At 38.1% G+C, this 21,537-nt stretch overlaps 1 protein-coding gene across 7 annotated transcripts in view; it reads right to left on the bottom strand.

The window, feature by feature from the left end:
• Positions 1–21,537, bottom strand: part of RBFOX3 (RNA binding fox-1 homolog 3) — a 1,135,878-nt gene that overhangs the window by 1,026,776 nt on the left and 87,565 nt on the right. The gene's annotated exons all lie outside the window — the stretch shown is intronic.

Raw genomic sequence — 21,537 nt, 5'->3', positions numbered from 1 at the left:
TCAATAAAACATTTTTAAGTGTTTATTAGAAAAGATCATAGAAGGGGACCCAAATGGAGCAATTTTGTTGCTACCTTCTTAAACTTTATATGAATATGCATAGATACATACATGATCTATGGGGCAAAACTCTACATGTCAAATTTGATCCAGAGTTCAGAGGAACCTTAATGATCACGGAGTCTCAACCATTTGTTTATAAGGCTAGTTGTTTTCAGATGATCCTCAAATGAAGATGGCTGTCTTCAAATATTTAAAGGACTGTCAGAGTAGACGGATTAGTTTTGTCCATCATGTCTCCAGGGGGCAGAACTAGGAGAAATGGGTAGAAGTTGCAGGAAAGCACATTTAAGTTTGAATTAAGGAAAATTCTTCCTTATAATTAGAAATATCCATATAACTCAGAAGTTAGTGAGTTTTCTGTCCCTGAAAAAATATCTAAACACTGTCAGAACAATAACTTGTTGGGATATTGTAGAAGTGAGTCCAGTTTAGACACAAGTTGGACATCTGTGGACCTTTCCAACTCTAAGATTCTGTGATTCCAAGGAAAGAGCATTCCCTAAATCGTAACAACTCATATAGCCAAAATCTCTCCTGCAGTGCTCAGCACTAGTACTATAAAGTAAACTCATAGTATATATTTTGGCACTTAATATCCAGATTTCTCAGAACTAATGAATAGTGTTGATTTATTACATACAGTTATCAATGTCTTCTCAAGGGCAGAGGATACAAAGTTTTCACAAGCATGAAAAAAATCAAGATTTAATTTGAACAGGATCATACTAGCACATGTTCCTGATGGATATAGGAAAGAGATTCCAGAAAATATGTTTTTGGACTATTTGGAGGTATGCAGAAGAAAGCTGACATGAGCCCTATGGTTTTCCTTGAACCAGTTCCCAGAATTCTACATGTTCTAGAGACTAGAAATGCAGAATTTCAGATCTAATTCCATCATTTGATGAAAATTTAAGGGAGAATGGGGAGAAAACAAGCCAGGGCAATTACATTTTGGGACATTGTCATAGCACCTGGATTTGCCAGGAAGAAAGTAATATCACTGAGAGTAGCCTCTGAGCAAAATACGTAGGTTTACATACTCTGCCCCACACATGCAAGCATGGAACCAATTAGGGGGCTTTTCAATACCATATATTCCATGCATTAAATAATTCCTTAGTTAAATTAATTTTTCCCCAAACATAGGAGAAATGATGATTAAAAATGTATAATTTCATTTTATTTTATATGGTCATGGCTGATAACTAGAAATTAGAATAGCTTTGTGCCCTCTTACTACATTTCTCATCTGTCTTCACTCTAGATTTCCTCATTTATAAAGGTGAAGATTTTAGATTAAATGATATTTATGATCCTTTCTAGGAGGCAGCTAGGTAACTCAGTAGATAGAGTGCTGGACCTGGAGTCAGGAAGACCTGAGTTCAAATCTGACCTCAGACACTTGCTAGCTATGTGACCCTGGGCAAGTCATATCTTTACCAAGAAAATCCCATGGACAATATGGTCCATGGGGTTATGAAGAGTCTGATACAACTGAACACCAACAACAAAGATCCTTTTCAAGTCTGACATTCTGTGGTCCTCATTCATTTCCATTTTTCTTCTGTCTCCATCAAACATTCTTTCCTTTTTGTATTTTCTTTTTTTTTCCCCTCCCTTTCGAAAAATCAAGTGAGATGCATGTTCAAGTTGGGCTGGATATTAAAGATTAGATTGCATCTGTCTGAATATAAATAATTTACTGCATGATGGTCAGATTGAATTTAATTAGTTCTTGTTCTCCTGATAGAATCAGTCCACTATTGCTAAAACATTTCACTCCGAATTAGCCTGAAAAGGACTAACAAGACAATGTTAATTTTACATGCATGATATCCCCCACAATATAGGAAAATATTTATGCAGCAAATGTGTGCACCTCCCAAAATGTCACTATTCTTGTGGAATTTGAGAGTGCTAAAGACACCCTACACGAAAACAGTCATAAGACAAACTGGAGCAGAGGTATGAATGGAGACCTACAAATACAATTCTTTTTTCCTCAAAATTTCCATAAAAAGGAAGGGGGAACTAGTTTAATGGGGGAAAGAGGCAAAAAGGCAAATGAATTCTAGATACTGGGGGTCACTTTCCACTCCTCTCCTACATGAATGGCTCACTAAATTACAGAAAATGACTTAGCTACATGTCAAATACCCCACCTGCCAGGGAAAATTACAATTCCCAATTAGGACCTAAATATGAGTCAAGATGCACATTCCTAGCTGCCCATAGTTAGGGTAAAACCTAGCAACAGAGGGTGGAGGTACTTTGTTGAGAAGAGGCCTTCATTTGTCCTCAAATTCCCTTTAGAAACATTTGAAATGAAAGGTTTCCCAAAACAATGCAATAGAACCAAAAGCACAAGAAGAGAGGGGAAAAAAATAACACAAGATTTTAAAGAATGTAGAATATATACTCAGATATTTGAAAAATCAAAACCTCAGAGAGAATGTTCACCCAAAGGAGAAATGTCTAAATAAACCAGAAGTTTATTTTCATTTGATAAATAAGTCAACAAGCAGTCAATAAGCATCAGGCATTAACAGGAATTACCTCTTCTTGATATGATCAGCAAAGCTAAAAATGTAGAAGTTCTGTTTTTAGCAGGGGCGGGGGGCATTATTTTTATCTCACTCATCTTTAAAATTTTACTCTCCCACTCACAGAACACAATTTAAATGCATAATTTTAAAAAATGTTAAGCTGCAAAAAATGGAGAGAGTGGTATATCTCACAGGTCCAAAACAGTTGGACCAGGACAAAAACCTTTGTCAATGGCTCTCCCTGCTTTTCCAATGCTGTTAGCTTTGAAATAAAATGAAAACTTCAAGTTTCTTTAAGAAAACCATCAGAGGCTCTAGACCACAACAGAAAAGAAGAAATAATTCCCACTTTTATATTCAAGCATCGCAGCCAACCTAGGACAACAATTTCAACTCTTAAATCAAATAAATTTAATAAGGTTCACTTAAAAGATGGTCCAGATCAGCATATTTCAAACTTTTGGTTCTCAGAACTCCTTTATACTCTTTAAAAAATTATTGAGGCACTCTCCCCAAAACCTTTGTTGTTATAGCTACCAATATTTAACATATTAGAAACTAAAACCTCTTGGCATTAATACAAAAATAGTTTTGATCTCACCCCTGTGTAATAGGACCACAGCTGACTATGGGCTATAACTAAAAGAAGATTAAACTGCCTGCCCCACCCCCCAAACTGATTAGCCTACAGAATTGGGTTTGCTGATACAGCCCCTCACTTCCCCACAATATTTGACATTGGGTAAAGGTGACCCTGAGACTTAATTTGCCAAGTCATCTAAGAGCACCAAAAGTCCCCTAGTCTTGGAAGATTTCTAAAGCCCAGCTTAATAACCAACCTTTCCTTGCCCCGGTGGCCAGACACATTTCCATAGGTATTCTTCAAGGAGAGGGGGGCAAGAAACTTCCAGGGAAGTTAATTATGCTATATTATGGCAAAGTAAATCTCCTAGTGTTAAATATTCAATGACTTGTGAGTACCTCATTTTTTCCCAACACTGAACCTGAACTAAACTGGCATTAGAGCCATACCTCCAAAACCCAGGAAATCCCAGACTATACTTTAAGAACCACAGGTCTAAAAAAATTACTCATAATCATGTCCTACCTACTCTTCAATCTTTGACTGCTCTAATTTCTACTGTGGATGTCAAGAAAGTTCAAAGGGGATGACAATCTGTAGTAGGTTATGGCAAAGCCTGTATACAATGCAAAGTAGGAAGCAGGTGCAGGGAAATAGTCAGAATTTCAGAGGGAAATTTCTAGGTTAGAAGGTGATGTGAATAGCATTCCAATATGGGAGCCTCTAAGCTACAGAACTATAAGCCACTGAGATCTTGGGGATATTGATGGACAACAACCCCTACCCTCACCCATGTAGGGAGCTAAAGCATAAAGTTTTCTTTATTTCATGCATCTTACGTACTATAACAGTCATAAAGTTTCTGGTAGTACTCCCTCCTTCCACACCTCTCTCCTCTGCAGATAAAACAACCTCAAACCCACACACTCTTTAGGCTTATACTAATCATAGGATAACTTTGCAAGTATCATATCTGTTTGAGAAAAAAGAACAGGAAAGGTCTTTTTTTCCCAACTAAACCAAAACAAGAGCTATCAACATGTATTCCCCTGTATTCAACATCTGTATTCTTATAAGCTAAGCAAACCTATTCTTTGATTTTCACCAGATCAACCACTTGCATTATCCTGATATCCTTCAGACAGCTTGCAGATCAGTCTAGCACACAAGCCTTTTGCATGCTGTTAATCTAACTTAAACTCTCCCAGATAAATAATACCTGAAGATATTTTGGCAAAAAAAGAAAAAGTATTAGGTATTAGATTGAATTTAGGGTAGTAACTGAGGGGGTCATTATCATGGAATAGAAGAATACCACCACGAACACCACATGGAGAATGCTTTACAATTTTCAAGGAATTTTCAAATACGTTATCTTCATGACTGCCTCTTGAATACGAATGTTGAGAAATCCAGGAAGGGTTTTATAATATCCGTAGTTCTGTGAATTCTTAGTTTTAAAAAAATAACAATAAAGTATCATGGAGGACATCAAACAGCAATTAATCCAGCAAACATATACCAAAAGTCTACTAGGTGTTAGCACTATGCTGTACTAGAAGATAAAATTTAGATAAGCTCTGACTTATTTTCTTTCTTAGTTTCTTGTAAAATAAAACAAAAACAAGTCACTATACTTCCAAAATTATAAATAAAGTGTTTCCACACCATAGTAACAGGAATTAATATGAGCTAATGGAAAGAAGATGAAAAGAATGAAGCATAATGGATGATAGTCTACTTTGGACTGAACATTGAATATGTGGTAGAGAGTGATATGATATAAGCCTGGAAAGATATGATGGTTTGCCATATTGTGGATGTCCTTGAAAATCAAACAAAGGAGTTTCATACTTATTTGGTGCACAATAGATGTTGAAGTATTTTGTGAGGAAAGACATAGCCACATTTATACTAAAAGAAGATTAAATATATTAGTGAAGTGAAAGATTAAACGCTGGGGAAAAATATTGGCAGAAGGATCTTGTAGGAGAAAATTAGTAATGAAGCATGCTTGTTCTAAAGAGAAAGGGCTATGAGAATAGCAACATGATTAGTGGATGAAGATATATTTAAAAGACAAATATTAAATACTTGCCCCAGAGAGTAAAGTTAATTAGAAACAATTAGTAGGACTAGGAAAGAATCTCATGCTTGGATGATGGCATCCAGATTGGTAGGACCATAGAAGGAGAGTAATGTGAAATAAAGTTATGAAGGTAGGCTGTAACTACATCATAGAGGACCTTAAATGCCAGGATGAGCATACTGTATTTAACATTTAGGTAATGGGGAACTACTAAAAGGTGGGATTAATATGAATAATTACCAGAAAAATAAACTTTAACTACCAAGAACTGATTACAAATAGAGGTTTTAAAAGAAGAAACAGAAAAAATAAGGACCAATGACTGGGAGGGGGGGGAATCAGACAGTTCTAAGGGTAGATTATTAATGCTGATTTAATTCCCCTTCTTTCCCCAGCTTATTTTTTCCTTGTAAATAAGGGGCTTGAAAGGAAAAGAAGAAATAACTTAATGGGATAAAATGAAGGGAAAAACAAATCTAACAATCATAATCATAAATATGAATGGAATAAAGAAGGAACAAAGTATAATTGATCAAGAAGAAAAACCCAATGATATACTATTTTATAAGAAAAATACCAAAAACAAAAGATTCACACAGAGCTAAAATGAGAGATTAGAATAGAATCAATTATTCCTTAACTGAATGTAAAAAAGAAAGGGTGGCAATAATTGTCTCAAACTAGGCAACGGTATAAAGACATGGTTAAAAGACACAGAAGTCACATTATCCTTTAAAGGCACCATAGATAATGAAACAAACTTAATACTACATATATGTACTGAATGATCTACCATCTAAGTACTTAAAGGAAAAGCTAGTCAGACCACAAAGGGAAACAGTAAAGCAATAATTTGAGGATCACTTCTGTAGGTTCCTTTCAGACCCAGAGAAGTTTGAAAGATAAACAAGAAAGAAGATAAAGGGCTAAACAGAATTTTAGCATCTTCAGAAGAGGGCCATCCAGGTTTCCATGAGTCCCAGAAGATAGAAATAATGTATTAATAACATACTAGTGGTTTTGGTGGTAACAATGACACAGGACAAAATGAAATAAGGACTGTAGAAGAAGAAGAGCTGTGATGAATAGGGAGGAGGTTGGAAAAGGCAGAAGGGTAACTGAGTTTTGCTTCTGAATCTCCAGAATATGTACAAGAGAAAAGAAAAGTTTGCTCTGACATATTAAGCGGGGAGAATTAGTTGACTGGGACTTCTATACTCCAGAGCATAATGCTTAAGCTATGACTTTTGTACTACAATAGAAATCCACATCCAGTTTGTCACTGAAGATACCAGGAAGTTGAGAGTAGAATCAGGAGAGTTCTGGTCAGGTATCTTAATCAATAATTACTTGGTACTTGACTCTATAAAGCCAAATTCACTTGGTTCTCAGTCCCAGTTCCATATAGCTTCATTCTCCAATAGCAATTGATGAGGCACAACAGAAGATACTGCATATGTACAATATCTTACACTAAGAGGCCAGGGCAACAATAACTGAGCTAAAAGTAGAAAACATTATCAAAAAAAGAGATATTCACCTACCCTCACAGAGTTGTAATGAGGATGAACTATCAGACAAGATGTGTAAAATTCTTTGCAAACCTTAAAGTGTTATATGAAAGCTAGCTGTTGTTATCCCTAGCAGAGAAGTTGAAGGTATAAACAAAAAGAAAACTCCTCATGCAGTGATAAGTATTATAAGTTAAAAGAAAGTAAAGGACAAATTCCAGATGAAAATAATTCCACAAAAATAATTTTCTCCTAGTATCTGGCATTTCCAGGAACCTGTAGAACCTAAGGCCTCTTATGCCCCTCCCTGGTAGCCTAGGCTATGGAGATCTCTTCCTCAATGGCCATCCAACTGCTTCTTTGATTTTTCAAGGACCTCCTTTCTTTCCTCCTCAAATATCTATGTGTGTCATGGTCTCACATAAGACCCTGTGTTCCCTGAAGAAACTGACTTACCACAGAAGACAACCTCATGAATCACTGTCATTCCCCAAATACACACCTGACCATCTTGGACAACCACACAACTAAATACTCTGAAAAAAGACACCACAAACTATAGCCTTATCAAGGAATATGGAATATTAAATACAAACTTACAGACTTTGCTTGACCTCACAATTCTTAAACTCTTAGAACTCTTAGTGAATTGTATTGATCTATTTACTCTTTCCTAAGAAAAAGAGAAGTAAGAAGGAAAGCAAGGGAAAAAATTAAGCAGAATATTACCTGGTATCTTGTTCTGTTACTTAGGGGAGGGGATGGGGGGGAGGAGGAGGAGGAGAAGGAGAAGGGGATGGTAGGAGGAGGAGAAGAGGGGGGGGGAGAAGAGGAATGGGTAACCAGAAAATGTGTTTGCCAAATTTATAATTCAATGGGGGTGGGGGGGGGAGGCCTTGTGTAAATTACTTAACAGACAAGATGGCTTTTAAGTACCCATGGGCACTTTAGAAACAAAACATACAAAGAGATGCTAATTACAAACCATTCTAATCTGTTCCCCAAGTCTAGTCATGCCATTCTTCACTCTAACTTTAAAAGCAATTCTTTTAATATATTCTTTTAGTTAGTCTTTTTAAAAACGTTTCTTTTAATAAGGGACAGTTCAATCAATCAATTATAAAACATTCATTAAATATCTATTGTGTACCAGGCACTTCACTAGGCAGCAAATACATACATAACATCTCATTTCACATTCTGCATTTTGCTAATCATTACCTATTCATTTCATCCTTGCCTAAAAAAGAGGCTTCCAACCAAAAAGAAAGGGGGCAGGGAGATATACAGAGGAGGGGAGAAGGGGAGGGATTGGAAGACCAATCCACTCATGGTCTATATCATTCCCAGGATGATCAAAACCCAGACCAACCCATGACTCTCTGAATGATTTTTCCATCTCCATCCTAGAAGCCTTCACTTTCTCATTCAGATTTTGATTAGTGAGTTCCTCCTCTACCTCCAGTTGAGAAATAGTACTCACTCCAGCCAATGCTCACTTCAAACCAAAGCCATTCCTTCACTCTCTAGACTGCTCTAACTTATGCCTTTACCTTCTCTCCCCCCACCCAGTTGCTTTGCCACTTTTTTATATAGTCTTTTCTATTAGAATGTAAGTTCCATGAGGACAAGAAACTGCTTTTTTATTTGTATTTGCATTTCACACAATAGGAATCACCTAATCAAAATCAAATGAAAAAAAATTTGTAAAGTACTTTTAAACATTAGTGATTATTAATACTTTATCCAAAAATATCAAATTCTTCTTCTAATATACAATATTTCAGACTTTACTTAAGTAATTTAAAATTTAATGCATATTTCACCCTTAAAATGTAGCACTTCTATCACTCTCTAAGTCAATGTATATCTGGAGTCCTATGGGTTACTAGATCATGTAAAAGTGGAAATTTGAACCCCGGACTTCAATTCCCAGAAGTCCTTTGAAGTTCCCAGAATGCCCTATAATCTCCCTGAATCCTCACCTGAGTGCAAGAACACAATGGGTATTTAAACTGACTGTACCGTCTACTTGGCCCTCTCCCTGCTTCCACTTCTAAGCACACGTGTCTCTCAAGATGTACCTTTCAGCCCTCCTAGGCACGTGCTTTCTTATTTTATATTTTCTTTATTTCTTAATTCTAATAATCTTTAATAAACCTCATAAAATATAATACTTTTAGCAGAGAAACTAATTTTAACTGTTACAGTTATGGCGACCAAATGGGACAAAAAACTCTCAATTAAAAAAAAAAAAAGATAGCCTAGATAATGATTTCTAAGCCATGTTTCTCCAAGGCTTTTTAGCAAGCCTCTTGACTCATCTCACTCCTGCCTGCAATCCAGACCCAGATTGTTCTCACCTGGTGCCTGGCCTCCCCGCCCAGCCCAGCCCTGCTCCTATTACCTGCTTCTCCACTCTAGCAATCCGGATCTGTGCTCTAGATCACCTGGTGACCTGCCCACCAGGCCCCAGCAAACTCTAGCCTCGGAGCAGATCGCTCATCTCCCCAGGCCCAGGACTTACTTCCATCAGCTGGTAAAAAAACGGGGGTGATTTTTCGTTAGGCTACAATTAGCCTCCATGTGGACTGGGGGCAAGGGATTACAGGGGGTGGGGGGGAAGAGAGAAAGAAAGAAGAGATTTTTTCCAAACAGGAACTTAAAGCATGACTACCTTAAAAGGATATCTTTTGACTGTATTGATTCTTTCACTTAGCTCACCTGGGAGTCAAGGGAAAAATTCAGCTCCCTGAAACTCTTTAGTCAAATTTGAGACTCCTAATACCCACCCTCACTATGGAAAGGCAGCTCAGTGGCTCAGTGAATTGAGAGCCAGGTCAAGAGACAGGAGGTCCTGGGTTAAAATCTGGCCTCAGACACTTCCTGGTGGTGTGGCACTGGGCAGGTCATTTAACCCCCATTGCCTAGCCCTTACCAATCTTCTGCCTTCTGACAATAGGCATCTAAATGGATAAAAAACCCAAGGAACTTTTAAGAGACTGGAGGTTATATTTTTAAGGCTTTTCAGACTCCAGTGTTTTATAAAAATCTCTGTATTCTATTGCATTTTGCTGATTGTTTTGTGTAAGATTTAACTTTGTGATTTTAAGTTCATATATTACTGCATTCAATACTATTCTGTTAGACTGAATCATTTTTCAAAGGGTTCTTTAGACATGATTTTTAGAATTTTTTCTTAACATTCTCTGGTCATTTTGCCTGCCCCTAACACTAGGTAAGGCCCATTTTAGTAGCTGAAGTGAAATACAATTATAAACCCCAACTCCCACATTTATAATAATGTGAATGGAAGTTGGAAAGTTAATCCCAGGGCATTGTACCCCTAGAAGCCTCCAAAAAAAAGGAGCATCTCTCATTTATAACTCTTCAGCTAACTTTACTTCCACCAGAATGATATCTAGAATTCTTGATGATGTTCAAAACCCGAAATAAATTTTACTTTGTTTAAAAATATGTTTACCAAGGTTGAAAGATTTGCTACGTTTGTAAAAATTATGACAAATATCTATTAATTCATAGGCTTTTAAAAATGCCATACAGCAACTTATGTGAAATATGATAGAGGGTTTGTTTGCTATTGTAATTAACTGGACTATTGAGAATTTGGGGGACATTGATATATACATGTTTATACTACTGTTCTTTATTTTTTAAAAAACTGTTACCTTGTAAAATTCATTTGCTTGTACTCACATTGGATCATGGCCAGATATGAAGAAGAAATAGATCTCATTTTTGGTGAAAAAGCCTTGTATTCTACATTTTATTAGCTGACACAGTGTGTCAATGATTATAAGCTACATTTTTTAATTTTTAAAACTCTTTTATTATTATATTTTTCTTGCATGTGCAATATACTATTTCAGTTTTTTTAATTTTTTCTCTCCTTTTTATATTTGAAGCACATGTCAACAGTATTAAGATTTTCTTTAACTTTTTGATTTTGCAGTAATATAAGTTTAAAATACATTTGCTATAATGCATACCCCAAAAGCTTGAGACTATAAAAATGATGCCAGTAATTATTTTTAAAAAATTATGGGACTTTGCTTAATGAGTCTGTCTGATTCCAGGACAAGATATACAAAAGAGCCATTGCACAGGGCAAAAGATAAACCAATCCAGGATGGATTGATGTGCTTCTAAGCCAATACAAAGGTCTTGAACCTAGTGTGAAGATTCAAGGTTGCAACGCTTAACATACATTATGATATAGGCCTTCTTGTATCCACACTCACTCTGAAAATACTTACAGACAAGTATCCCAAACTTGGTTTCTACTTGCCTTCTATAATCTAGTCCCTTTTCTGTCTTTTCTAGTGTGGCAACTTTTTGTAGTCCTGGCTACTGATTGGGTAAATGCTTACTAGCCTAGATCATTTTAATTGGTCCCTGATTCAAGGGCCTGTTATAGATTTATTTTCCCATTACATTGAATTTTTACACATAAGACTTTGATAGTCTATATTTTCATCCAGAAATTTTCTTTTTTATTTGGATTTTTCTGATGTCTTTTTTAATTTCTCTTGCCAATTGATTCATATACCTCATAACTCAGCCATGCATCCTTAAATGATCCCTGTGTTTTCCAATCACCCTCTTCACAGGGAGATGTAAAAATATCATTATTTTAAATTGCAAAGTTTAAATTCCTTTTGAGAAGAATTTTATGTTAAAGAAACATGCTACTTCTCCAAATCCAGAAACTGAACTGTTTAGAGAAGACACCCTGGAGATGCCTCCAGAACACAAGCTTCACAAGAAGATTAAGAATGAACTTTGGGTGTAGTTGATTGAACATTTATTTGTATGTATACTTTCATGCCAAAGTGGACTGCCCCCTACCTGGATTTTTGTCAATGTATCCAGCAATTATTGGTTTTGTTCCTTTTTCCTCTTATCCTCAAATTATTGTATTTAGTTGAATATGTTTTCATGATCCTTTTGGGGGAAACTTCCCAATAATGATCAAACGGAGGGTGTAAAAGTGGAGATTTGAACCCTGGACTTCAAATCCCAGAAGTCCTTTGAAGTTCCCAGAATGCCCTATGTCCTCACCTGAGTGTGAGAACACAATGGGTATTTAAACTGACTGTACCACCTACTTGGCCCTCTCCTTGCTTCCACTTCTAAGCACACGTGTCTCTCAAGATGTACAGTAAGTGAAATTGAATGGGCTTTCAGCCCTCCTAGGCACATGCTTTCTTATTTTGTATTTTCTTCATTTCTTAATTCTAATAATCTTTAATAAACCTCATAAAATATAATACTTTTAGCAGAGAAACTAATTTTCACTGTTACAACCATTTTCCAGCAATTGTAAGGAAGGTAAAAACATAAAGAGTATAATAGAGAAGAATTCAGATACTTTCTAGTTGTGTAACCTAAGGTACCTCAAAGAATCTCTCTGAATTTCAATTTCTTTATATGTAAAATGAAAATAATTATGCTTCAACACTGGATTGCTACTAACCACCCACCTCTACTCAAATTCTTATGCTGCTCATTGATGCCAGAGGAAATCACTGGAAACTACTGTCAACATGGAATCTAGGAATCCCAAACTTGTGACCTAGTGAGATCTGATGAACCCCAAGTTTCAGGACTAGCTTATAGGTTGGATACCCCAAAGCTTTAGTAGTGGTAGTCTCTCAGTTACCGAGAATGACTATTGTCTTTGTGCATTATCATCTATTGATGTACCATCATGTGGCTTTGAAGTCCAATGGCTGAGGCGCAGAGTTTGTGGCACATGGGGCATGGGACACCAGTTGTTACGGGAGGTGCGGCTGTGGCCTGGTGTCGGCGTTCACGCGCAGTGGCAAGATGTCGACGTCGTTCATCTTCAAAGGTGGTGGCGCAATGGTTAATGTGGGTTCGCCAGCTGCTTCTGTCAGAGGCAGCAAGTTCTAGTTGCTTTGGTGTAATGCCAGCCCACTTCAAGTTTGACTTTAGCTGATCCTTGTATCTTTTCTTTGGTCGACCTTGTTTCCTACGAGTCCAGCTGACAGTTCACCATAGAACACCTGTCTTGGTATTCGCTGTGGGTCCATGTGGATGACGTGTCCAGACCATCGTAGCTGGGTTTTGAGGACCATTACTTCAATGCTGGTGGAGTTGGCTCTGTCGAGGACTTCCTGGTTGGTGATACGGGCCTGCCATCGGATCCTCATGATTGACCAGAGAGAGTGTTGGTGGAATTGCTCCAGCTGTTTCATGTGCTTCCGGTACAGTGTCCATGTCTCACAACCGTACAGGAGCGAGCTGAGGACCACTGCATTATACACTTTGAGCTTCATCGCAGTGCTTACACCTCTATGTTGGAGGACTTGCAGTGCAGCCGCCCGAGTGCCTGGCTGGCTTTTTGGATCCTGGCATTAATCTCATGGTCTAGGGACCCCTCGTTGGCGATGGTGCTGCCCAGGTACTTGAAAGTGTTGACGTTGGAAAGCTGCGTGCCATCGATTGTAATGCACATCTGGTTAGTTGGCCTCCCTGGTGCAGGTTGGAACAGCACCTCTGTTTTGCTGAGGCTGATAGGCAGGCCAAACAGTTTTGTTGCTGTAGAGAACCTGTCCACAATTGTTTGGAGATGATTTTCTTGGTGGGCCATGAGAGCACAGTCATCTGCGAAGAGAGCTTCCAGGATGAGTCTCTCTGTTGTCTTTGTTTTTGCAGTCAGGCGGCGAAGGTTGAATAGTGAGCCATCCAGTCGGTATTTGATGTAGACGCCCAGGTCTAGATCCATCACAGCATGTCGTAATACTTGGGTGAAGTTTAGGTTGAATAGCACCGGAGCGAGGACACAGCCTTGTTTCACGCCATTGGAGATGTTGAAGTGATCGGAAGTCTCTCCACCAGATAGGACTTCCCCTGTCCTGTCGACATGAAAATGCTGGATGGGTTTGACGAATTTTGCTGGGCAACCGAGCTTGCTAAGGATCACCCACAATGCATCCCTGTTCACTGTGTCGAATGCCTTTGCCAGGTCTATGAAGACAATGTAGAGATTCAGGTTCTGCTCAAGGCATTTTTCCTGCATTTGCCTCACCGTGAAGACCATGTTGATGGTGCTACGATCTGGTCGGAAGCCACAATGTGATTTACTTGTTCCCTTTTCCGAAGGGAATCTACCCTGAAGGGAATCCCAGGCTGGCAGTTTCAGACTGAGTGGGGGACCATCTGGGGAAATCACAATCCTAGTTGGGTGAGACTAAGCATATGCTAAGGACCCTCTTTGTTTTAGGTAGTCTCCCCTATTGCAACAGAACCTTTCCCAAGAAGACCCACACCTGGGCACGAACCATTCTTTAGTATCCATGGTTAGTAGTCCTTTTCTCTTACACCATAGCCTATAGGTATGATTCCTTTCCCAAGCTTGAGTGAATCCTGTCAGTGTAGTTTGAACACTCCCATTTTCTTTGTAGCTAAAGTGATGTCAATCATCTTTCCTTGTCCCTGGATCCCCCAAATGTTATATAGATTTCCTAAATCCTTTTGTTCTCAAGAGTCCATCTTGTGTGGTGGCACTCCCAGGGGTCAGTGACCAGAGGGGCCAGAGTTCAATCTTTGGATTCTGTGCAGTCGCGTGTCGCGAGCAGCTCTGTTATTGAGGTCTACTAGTGCTGAACCCCTTTTGCCCTTGATTAAAAAGTGATTTTTGACTATTTAATAGTTCTATGTTTTTTTCCAGTAGACACTACTAACCAAGTACACTACAAATTTATATTACCTACTACCAAGTGGGCCTTATCAGCTGCCCACCAATTCTTTACTCTTCTCTAATTGGATCTATTGTACTCCTCACAGTCAGTATTCTAAATCTTCTATTACTAAAACCACTTATTCAATCTTTTTCCCCTTCCCTCTTAGAAGAAGACTTCAAATGGAGGCGAGGAATTTACATTATCCCCTCTGAACTACTTCTTCTCCAATTCTATGCTTCAAATATACTTAAAAAATTACCCATTCTCCTTAGTTAGTGACTCCACAAAAGAAGTGGCCCTCTTTTAGTCAATATACCTAATTTGTGCCCTTGGTCCCATCTCCCCCATCCAGATTTCCCTTTATTTATCTCTAAATTTCCCTCCTTTTTTTTTTAAATTCTTATTTCCGCTTTAGGAACAACTCCAAATCAGAAGGGGAAATGTGGTTAAGTGATTTGCCCAGTACCACACAACTAGGATGTATCTGAGGTCAGATTTAAACCCATGTCCTCCCAACTCCAAACCTAGCACTTTATCTACTGAGTCACTTAGCTGCCCAACAAAATTTAGTTTTTAAGTTAATTTTTACTTTTATTCTAAACCTAAACCAAAATAAAATTAGCATTTGCATATACATTTTAGAACAGAAAAAGACAATCGTAGATGAAAACACAAGTATCTATTATGTAAGGTTTGCTTTTCTAAGTCTACAAAAATGGCAACTTATATAGCTTAAAGCTGTCCTGCTTGTCTGATCTTCTTTTATTTTCTATTAAAAAAGAAGATGCCTTTATTTCCCTCTTTTCCTTTTGCTCCTCTACTCTTTCCCTGATTTTCCAATTCTCCTTATCTTGCTGCCTATAAACATACCATGATCTCACTCATCTTTAAAAACCTTATTTGATAATACTATCAGACTATCATCTTATATATCTCCTCCCTTTCAGTCATGCTACTAGAAAAAGCTGCCTCAATTTTTTCACACGCCACTCACGTTTTAACCCCCTGTAATTTCACTCAACTGAAACCCTTCTCTCCACAGTAACAATAATCTCTTTATTGCCAAATCTAATAGTCTTGACCTCTCTAAAGTGTTTAACATTGTTGTTCATGCCCTCCTCCTACATACTCTCTCCTCCTTAGGTTTTCATGATACTGCTCTCTCCTGACTCTTCTCTTACCTGTCTAACTGAAGCTTCTCAATGTCTTTTGAAGGTTCATTATCCATGTTCCCCTTCCTATGAGTGATTATACCCAAGGTTTCTGTTCTAAGCCCTCTTCTCTTTCTTACAGTGTCTCTCAGTGATTTCATCAGCTTCTATGGTTTAACTTAATCACTGTAAGAATGATGTCCAAATCTCGAAATTCATCCCTTATTCTCCCATTATGATCCAGGGACCTCCAACTACCTACTGGATATCTCCCCCAATAATATCTCACAGACATTTCAAACATCTTCCTAACTTCCCTAATTCTGGCAAGAACACTATCATCCTTGAAGATGCCCAGGATCTGAACATAAGAACCATCTTCTACTCTTCATTTATGTATAGGGGTTAACCCCTATACATACCGATAGTTGCCAAATAGTTGTAGTTTCTATCTCTACAGTAGATCTCAAATTTGACCTTGTCTTTACCCTCCCATTGAAGGACCAGCCCGGGAACCTATTTTCTCCCTGACCCCCTGCCCCTAGAGCACCCTCAGTAAAGTTACTATACCCTGGAATGTGCTAGGAACTGATAAGGAACCCAGCCCCAGGAGTTCCTTTTCACTCCCCCCCCCCACCCCAGGAATTCCTTTGAACTCCCCCTACCACAGAAGTATATAAAAAGCCTGCAAACCCCAGACCCAAGGCCAGCCACTTTTAGGGCTGATTTAACTGTAGTTTGGTTAATAAAGTACCTCTTGAGTGTTGCATTAACGTGTGTGTCTCCTCCTTGGAATCTGAACCAGAACAGGACAGAACACCATTACTACTGCCCAGTTTAAACTCTTAATACCTCTCATATGGATTACTACTCCTAAGCAGTCTCCCTGAACCTACCTTCCTATCCAAACTTGACTTCAAACTATCTTTCTAGATATATTATTCCTCTTCACTAACTACACATTTCATCTAAGCTGACCTTCCATCTCCTGTCTATATTAAGATTGGGCTAGTATTTCCTAACAGTCTGCCATACAACCTGAGGTAGCTTTTCCTATAACCTTACATATGTTTTTGGCTAGTTTTTCTTAAAATGTACTAAACCCATCATCAAGATTTAATTGGCCCAGAAGACTAAGTCTTGTGCCATCAGTGTAGTTTCCTGGTGGTATAAGTTCAAGTCATTGGAGAAGGAATCAGAAGTTCCTTTTTTGACAATGGCATCCTTTTATGGCAAATGACAAGGCATCTATATTAAACTAAATTAAAGTTGTATCCATTGCTGAATATCTTTTTCATGCAATGGTTAAGTATAATCCTTAACTATTAGTTGTACTTGTATGTATCTCATTTCATAACAAACCCAAACCTGAAACACTAGACCAGTCAGAGTCAGGCCTGCCAACATTAGGTATGGATTGTCAGCAACTGTGGATCCGAATGTGCTCATAGTTCACATTGCTCCAGTGGGGAAAGGTTAATGAGAGAGAAGTGTAGTCTCAAAGTATCAGCAGACTCCAACATATAATCTAATATTGAAGGGAAGGTTTCTCAATGGGATAAAGAATAGACTATCACTGACTGATAGAAATTAACCCAGTGGATCCTAAAGAAGACTGACATTGAAGATAAAGACAATGTCAGATAAGTATTTCCTAGTTATTTTAAATAGTACCAAAATGTTTGATTGCTAGTCTAGGGAAAATGAAGAGTTCTCAGCATATTCAGCTACTACAGACAGAGCTCTTAAGAGAGATGGCATTGAGAAAAAATAGATTAGTATAAAATTTTGAGCTAGGAGAGAACTTATATGTTATCTTGTCTGACTTTATTCAAGGAACAAGGAAAATAAGATCCAGAGACAATAAGTGACTTGCCCAAAGATCTAGAAAGGAGAAGAATACTAATTTGAATCTAGGTCCTTGGTCTTCAAAACAGATTCTTTTTCTATTATATATTGTTCATCTCCATTAGGGAATAAAAACTTGAGAAACAAATGAGTGATTGAAGATGTGTGTTATAAGGAAAATAAATGTAATATGTAATAATTAAAATGCTACATGTAATATTTAGAAATTGGTTTTGTTAAATAATATTAGTAAAAAAATTGTTGTGGTCGCCATTTATAAAATTAACTCTTAAATCACAAGGATGATAGTAGCTTTTAACAATTTAATTTAATATAAATATAGTATAAGAAAGAAATAAGGAAGTAAGAAGAAAATTTATTTCTTACCCTACCACTCTAAAATTTTGTCCGTGGAATTTCAGCTCACTCCCCAACAAAGTTCTGATCTCCATGTGGAAGTCTGTTAGTCTCTTTGGAGCAAGAGTCTTACCAGCCCACAAGGGTGTCTTCTGCCCACGCCACCAACACTGAGTGGAGTAGAAGAATCAATCCCAGAAAACTCATGCCAAGGACCCAATCTCCTCTATGATCTCATCTTTTAGAGCCCTTTTCTCCACGTCACTTCCTGTCTCTCTGAGCTGATCTATCACATCTCAGGAACCAATCAAAGTCTCTCTGCCCCGGACACATAACCCTTACTTCTGGGTCATGTTCCTAGGGCTCTTAAACGGTGACCTCTGTTTTGGAACATACTAGCCACACTAATGGGATGAGTCGGAGAAGAACATTCAAGACTCTAGAAGGAAAGGGTTCCCTTTACACAGGTGAGAGGAGGAGAGCAATAGAGTGATTATGGTCCCTATGAAGCCTAGGGAGAATATAATATTTAGTAGAACTGCAATAGTCTGAACTAGACCAGTCAGTGTTCTAGATGTGAAATAACTGGGGAAAAAATGCCATTAGATTTGGTGATTAGTTGGTATTAAGACAAAAAAAAAGTTTCAGTAGAATTTAAGGGGCATAAATAAGATGAAACAGGATTGAGGAGAATATTGTCAACATGGAATCTAGGAATCCCAAACTTGTGACCTAGTGAGATCTGATGAACCCCAAGTTTCAGGACTAGCTTATAGGTTGGAGACCCCAAAGCTTGTACTTGTTCCCTTTTCCCAAGGGAATCTATCCTGAAGGGAATCCCAGGTATGGCAGTTTCAGACTGAGTGGAGGACCATGGAATCACAATCCTAGTTGAGTGAGACTAAGCATATGCTAAGGACCCTCTTTGTTTTAGGTAGTCTCACCTATTGTATCAAAACCTTTCCCAAGAAGACCCACACCTGGGCAGGAATCATCTTTTATTATCTATTGTAAGAAGTCCCTTCTCTTACACCCTAGCCTCTAGCTATGATTCCTTTCTCAAGCTTGAGTGTACCCTGTCAGTATAGTTTGAACATTCCCATTTTCTTTGTAGCTATAGAGATGTCAATCATCTTGCCTTGTCCCTGGAACTCCCCAAATGGTTTATAGGTTCCCCAAATTCTTTTGTTCCTTGGAGTCCATCTTGAACAGTGGCCAGACTCTGTGCAGTCGTGTTTCATGAGCAGCTCTGTTGTCGAGGCTTACTAGCGCTGAGGCCTATTAGTGCTGAACCCCTTTTGCCCTTGATTAAAGAGTGATTTTGACTATTTAATAGTTCTGTGTTTTTTCCAGTTAATAATATATATAGTGAGGAAACAGAAGTCTTGTGTATAGATAACTTTTTCAAAGTTTGCCAATGGGAATAAAGTGAGAAATATTGGATGACTGCTGATAGTAAGGCCAAGGGAAAGCAATTTTAGAATTGAGGGAATCCAATCAAGTTCCTAGGTAGAAGAGAAGCAATTCAAGCCTCTCTATTTACTGTAGACAAAACTAGATTTCACAGTAGTGAAGTGATTTGGCTAAATTCACACAGCAAGTTACTATGGCAAAGTTCCTTTTAAAGTCCTGATCTTTTGACTTCTAATGCTATGGGGTTTTTTTCTACTATATCACACATCCAACTTCTATGTAACTTAGCCGTCTTCTCCATGTTCTTTTTTTTTTCTTTTTTTTTTAAATATATTTTATTTGATCATTTCCAAGCATTATTCGTTAAAGACATAGATCATTTTCTTTTCCTCCCCCCACCCCCCATAGCCGACGCGTAAATCCACTGGGCATTACATGTTTTCTTGATTTGAACCCATCGCTTTGTTGATAATATTTGCATTAGAGTGTTCATTTAGAGTCTCTCCTCTGTCATGTCCCCTCAACCGCTGTAGTCAGGCAGTTGCTTTTCCTCGGTGTTTCCACTCCCATAGTTTATCCTTTGCTTATGAATAGTGTTTTTTTCTCCTAGATCCCTGCAAATTGTTCAGGGACATTACACCGCCATTAATGGAGAAGTCCATTACGTTCGATTATACCACAGTGTATTAGTCTCTGTGTATAATGTTCTCCTGGTTCTGCTCCTCTCACTCTGCATCACTTCCTGGAGGTTGTTCCAGTCTCCATGGAACTCCTCCACTTTATTATTCCTTTTAGCACAATAGTATTCCATCACCAACATATACCACAATTTGCTCAGCCATTCCCCAATTGATGGGCATCCCCTCATTTTCCAGTTTTTGGCCACCACAAAGAGCGCAGCTATGAATATTTTTGTACAAGTCTTTTTGTCCATTATCTCTTTGGGGTACAGACCCAGCAGTGCCATGGCTAGATCAAAGGGTAGATATTCTTTTGTCGCCCTTTGGGCATAGTTCCAAATTGCCCTCCAGAATGGTTGGATCAGTTCACAACTCCACCAGCAATGAATTAATGTCCCTACTTTGCCACATCCCCTCCAGCATTCATTACTTTCCTTTGCTGTTATGTTAGCCAATCTGCTAGGTGTGAGGTGATACCTCAGAGTTGTTTTTATTTGCATCTCTCTGATTATAAGAGATTTAGAACACTTCTTCATTCTCCATGTTCTAAAGAAGGCAAAAGCTGAACTTCTGCAGCAACCAACCTTTCAATGCTTCTTTCTGTTATTTTGCAATTCCAAAAATCCAAAATATAATTTTCCAATTAACTAGCAAAGATTTATTAAGTGTCTATGTGTCAGGCACTCTGGTAGATGCCAGGGATATAAAGATAATAAGATTTTCATTCCTACCCTCCAAGAGCTTTCAAATATATAAAAAAAAACAACACATACACATAAATATACCCCCCAAAAAATGTAAGGGGGAGGGTTTGGCTGATGAGCTCAGTCTTCATAAACATTCAGAACTCTGCTGATTTTCTTAGCAAGCACAGATACAGATTTTTTTTTTTAACAATTTGCTTACCACGTGAAGAAGAGGAACCTTTCAGTTGGCTGCTGAACTAGAATTGAAAATGCTTACAAAAGACACTAACTGACCAAAGAGTTCTCTCTTTCCTATTTGGTTGCAATCAAGAAAAAAATATGCTCTAATCCTCTGGTTGAGAAAAGATATCTTGGGTCTTAATCTTTTCTGCATTTCACTGTTTGTTCTTTCCTGCTCTTAGGTGGAGTATCAGAGTAGGTTACTATACACTATACTTTCAAAATATCTGGGAGGTGCTGGAATCCATGCTAGATTTTATATATTGCCAAACCAAGTCAGGAAGAAAGCCTCAATCAACCTGTTTGACCCATCAAAGAAATGGATCAGAATCAGCTAAGAGAAACAATTGAAATTGATTCACTAACTAAGCTAAATTGCTGTTGGAAATAGAATTCTTCCACCGTCTACAAGCCATTTCCTATCCATACCTATGTATTGGAATGATTGACCCCTCAGGTGATATATACAATATCTCCATCCCCTTTCGGCCTTCTTATTCTCTGACAAAAATCCAATTCAGTAGCTACCTTGTTCATTAAACTTCTTACTCTCTCCTATAGGCAGCTGTCCAAAGGGTGCAGGCCTGGAGTGAAGAAAACCTGAGTTCAAATACGAGTCTTAAGAAACTTGGTAGCT

The sequence above is a fragment of the Monodelphis domestica genome, chromosome 2 (genome assembly GCF_027887165.1).
Source record: "Monodelphis domestica isolate mMonDom1 chromosome 2, mMonDom1.pri, whole genome shotgun sequence".
Lineage (NCBI taxonomy): Eukaryota > Metazoa > Chordata > Mammalia > Didelphimorphia > Didelphidae > Monodelphis > Monodelphis domestica.
Note: the sequence above shows the minus strand (reverse complement) of the source record. Positions and strands in the feature narration are given on the sequence as shown.